The sequence below is a fragment of the Suricata suricatta genome, chromosome 9, assembly GCF_006229205.1.
Source record: "Suricata suricatta isolate VVHF042 chromosome 9, meerkat_22Aug2017_6uvM2_HiC, whole genome shotgun sequence".
In the NCBI taxonomy this organism is placed as follows: domain Eukaryota; kingdom Metazoa; phylum Chordata; class Mammalia; order Carnivora; family Herpestidae; genus Suricata; species Suricata suricatta.
Window position 1 is genome coordinate 71,080,213 of NC_043708.1, and position 4,590 is coordinate 71,084,802.

The following is a 4,590-nucleotide window of genomic DNA, read 5'->3' on the forward strand; positions in this document are numbered from 1 at the left end:
CAGTGGAAGTTAAGAAGGAAATCACCAAGAACCACAAACGTGGTATGCAGGTGGCTGAAACCGCAAGATTTTATAAGAAGTCTATGTCTGCATCTTGGATGCAGAGAGGAGGAGAAAGAGGCAGAGGAATCCCTCATTTCAAATGAGACTAGGGAGATGTGTAAAATGTGGGAAACAATGCAAAATTTTGTAGAAAACACCACCCGAATAAGACTGCAGCACAGCAAACAATGAATCTGTTGAACAAAATGCAATGTCACGTTTCAATGAAATCCTCAAAAGGAGGCAAAAGCAGGTGTCATTGGATGGGTTCCTTATTAAAAGTTGCAAGAAAAGAAAAAGATTCCATTGACCAATAGATAGCAGTGATTCCATTAGTGATAGTGAAAGTTGTCCTACACAGTAACCCTCCTCTCTCTTGTCTCCCTCACCCCAGCTACGAAGGTTTTTGAAGGTGAGTGCAAGTTAATTTGTCTATTTTTCTCTATATTTAGTATTTTCTTTATTATTTTGTATTATATGACAGCATTGGAGTCATTTTTAAATGAGAAAATGTGGGTTGTGGAATGAATCATCTGGGTTTCCATGATTTCTTATGGGGAAATTCTTTTTGATACACAAGTACTTTGTATTTCAAGCAGGTTTCCAGAACAAATTATGCTCGCAACCAAGAATTTACTGTAAAATTTACATTCTAAACAATTATATGAAAATTAATTTAAATCATGAATATGTAACTAATATACAACAAAATGTATTAATATGCTGATCATAGCTCATTCATGAAATTGGCTGTTAGGGACAAAACAATTAAAGAAGACTGCAACAATATAGCAAAGATTGGCAGCATATTTGCAGGATCGTACAGAGATTCTTTTTTCTATTGCTCTTTTCACTACTTCTCTTCCTCCCAGCCTTTCTCCCAAACCCATTCTTTGCTTGTCTTTTTGAGAGGAACAGAAAAATCTACAGGATTCCCTGCAAATGTCACCTGTCTATATATGTCAGTATAAAACTCCACTCCAAGAGCATTTTATGGCACCGTATTTCCTGGCCACTGAAAATTACCTCACTCTACTTCTTACTGTTCTAAAACCAACTGATCTACTTAACTGGCCTGGACAGGAGTCATTTCCTCAGTTATGTTTCTGCCCCTTCCCTTCATTTTGAATATCAGCCTATCTCTACTGTCTATGAGAACAGAAACCAGGACAGAGGTCCCTTGTGTCTCTTTTCACTGCTCACTGACATGTGTTCCCCTCCTCTCCTCCCTCCCCTTTCTCTATCCAAACCCGGTTTAGGCTGTAGCTCTCCCATCACCTCTCCTGCCCATTCTCCATCAGGGAGACACGGGGCAGACGCCACCTTCTCGGGCACAGCCTGGCTCTATAAAAATGTGATGAGACACAGCAGTACCCCCAGGGTGGCCTGAACAACTTGTGGGGCTGGACTTTCACTGCAGGATGAGCAAGGGACCACATCAATGTTCTGTGGCTTCACCTTGAAACTACTTAGGTCCTGGCTGAGGAACGACTGGCCTTTCCAATTGCACGAATGAGCAGCCGGGGTTGGGGCACGTTCCCTCTGGTTCCTGTGCTCTAGCCGTTTGTGTGACTGTTGTGTCAAGCAGACACTGAGGGACAAACAGCCATACACTGTGCTGGAGCCAGAGTGGATCCATCAGAGACGCACGGCATCTGGGTCCCTGTTTGCTCAGAGTTTGTGCTCAGCTCCCCCTGCAGTCCCTGTCACTGTGTCACTCAGGGCACAGTAGTACACGGCCGAATCTGACGCTTGCACTGAGGACTTCTCCAAGTGGAAGGATGTGGATTTGCTTTGTAGGGTGGCTTCAAAACCTTTGTGACTTTTCTTCTCTTTGTCCTTCAAGGCTTTCAGGAGGAGCTGTGGACCTTCTCCAGGGTACTGGACATACCAGAAAAGAGTGGGGGTATATGTTGTTGAATAAGTACAGTTTATAGTCAGGGACTTCCCTTCGGAGAGGGTCACTTGGCCTTCCATCTGGGTCACTGAGACTCCATGACTTTGTCCTGAGGAAAAAGAAAAGAGATCTATGTCACCTGGGGCATAAAACTTCTGGATAAAATTATAGGTTTTGCTGACACAACAGAAGAAAGAATCCAAATTTTAAGAGGCATTTTACTTACCAAGCAGCAAGAGGACCACAGTCACGAAGCCTGGAGAAGAGTTCATCTCTAGAGTGTCACCTAAAGAATGTGCTGCATTCTTAGCAGGAGGAAGCACTGGAGAGACAGAGCAAAGATCAGTGGACGCCCACAGTTCTCACAGGGAAGGCGTCTGTGGTAGGCAGCTGCGCCCCCTGCTGAACGGGGACTGAAATGGGTTGCATGGTGGCCATAGCTCGCCCAGAGTCAGCAAGGTGTCTTGGTCCCTGACTTTATGAGGCACATGTCAGTCTTCGGGTGCCACTTGGAAACCTGAACAACACCAGCTTTGACTTCTCAGGTCTACTTTGTTCTTCGGTCACTCCCTGATGTGGAAGTTCTTTAACAGAGCGTCCCAGGGCATTTCTGCACCTGAGAGGATAACAGTCTCTAAAAAATTTAATACAGTACATCATATTCTCATGTAGTCATTGTGAGCCAGTCTATAATCCACTGACTCCCAGAAAAAGGTTGAGGTGGAACACAGAGAAAGTAATAAGAAGTCAAGTCATTACTGAGTGATTCTGTGCTTTGCAGCACTGTAACCCAATATTTAGAACATTGTCTTTTTTTAAGCACTTACTGAATATTTTTAAAACAAAGTAATCAACATATGACCCCTAATTGAAATACGATGGGGGCACCTGGGTGGCTCAGTTCTCTAAGCATCAGAGATCGTTCAGGTCACGATCTCATGGTTTGTGGGGTTGAGCCCTGTGTCAGGGTCAGCGCTGACAGCTTAGAGCTTAGAGTCTGCTTCCAATTCTGCACTGTCTTCTCTCTCTCCTGCTTCCCTGCTCATGCTCTGTCTCTGTCTCTCAAAAATGAATAAATGTTAAAAATTAATTTTAAAAAATACAGTGTTTACTTGGTCTTAAAATATTACCAATTTAAAGAATACTATCTTTTCAATAAAACCTTTTCCAAAAGAAAAGTCAAATATTTTAGTAGTCAAATATTCCTGCTTTTCTAAATCATTAAAAAGTGAAAAATATGAATTCCACACAGAAGAAACATCATAAATGAGGTTGTTGAATCCCTATAAAATGCTCTGAGATTCTTATTTTATTCTCTCACTGTTGTGCTGACTCATATGTATAAGGTGACTCTTCCATGTGAACTAGGCAACAAATACTAATGCTATATTCTTAAGAGGTTTTAGCCTGAAGGCTAAAACCTTTTATATTATTATTTTGAGAGATGTGTGAGTGTGGGAGAGGGCCAGAGAAAGAGAAAAAGAATCTTAGGCGGACTCTGTCGAGATCAGGCGCGTTCAGGGTGGTTTAAGCAGACTCTGACATGGGACTCATTCCTACGACCCTGGGATCACAGCCTGAACTGAAATCAAGAGTCAGACACTCAACCAGCTTAGCCGCCCAGGTGCCCCAAAGATGTTTTCTATTATTATCCATCTGTCACATTTTGTTGCCAAGCTTTAATCAAATAATTTTCCCCCACAAGGTAAGGAACCAGGATTATCAGGATAAAGTTCTGGAGAGGGACCCATCTTCTCTAAAGCCCTAGAAACATGTATCTCTAGACACAGAGACAGAAGCTTAGCTCACGCTGTTCCCTGGAGGCCACTCCCATGGATTGACGTCAAGGAACGTCATGAGTCCAGAGCCAACATGGTGACCATTTCCCAGATGCAGAAAGAAGAAAGAAATTCAGGCCTGGATACTTTTTGGGTTCACACATTTCTTTCCTTCTCCTCCACCTTCCAAATCACCTTGTCAGAACCTGCCTCAAAACTCTGCTAGAAGGAGTTCAGGACAGCAGCATTAAAGTTCTATTTAATATACGGGGAAATTAGGATGATGCTGATTTGACAATAAACAGTGTAGCACATGGATGCAGAAAGTCATCGTCTATAACTTTTTCTTTAAAAAAACATAGTTTTAGGCCAATGAAAGCCTACAAGAGAAATATTTTGTATTTGGGGTCACACAAGATGACTTGCACAACACTAAGGACAGATACATAGTACGTTTGCATCTTTATGGCTTTATTAATGTGTGATATTCATAGAATAAACCGTACAAATTTAAAGTAAACAATTCAATAAGATTTGGCTTGGATATATATTTGTGAAGTCATCACCACAACCAAGGTAATGAACATATGCATCACCCCAAAAACTTCCTCATGTGTCTTTGTAACCCTTCTTTCAACCCTCTCCTGCCCCCATTCCAGGCAACACATCTGTTGTAAATTAGTCTGCATATTTTATAATTTTGTAGGATTGAATCCCATGTATTCTTTCGTTTCTTCTCTGCACAATTATTTGAGATTCTTCCATGGTTATAATTGTTAAGATTGTTGTTTTTTGTGCTGTGTAGTATCCCATCATAGGCCTATAAAACAATTTGTCCATTCACCTGCCGATGACCATAAAATTAGCCCCAGT

General features: G+C 41.8%; 1 gene segment (V, D, J or C); it reads right to left on the reverse strand.

The window, feature by feature from the left end:
- LOC115301965 overlaps positions 1-2,273 on the reverse strand; it is a 550,585-nt gene extending 548,312 nt beyond the window's left edge.
- Between the last annotated feature and the right edge of the window lie 2,317 nt (positions 2,274-4,590).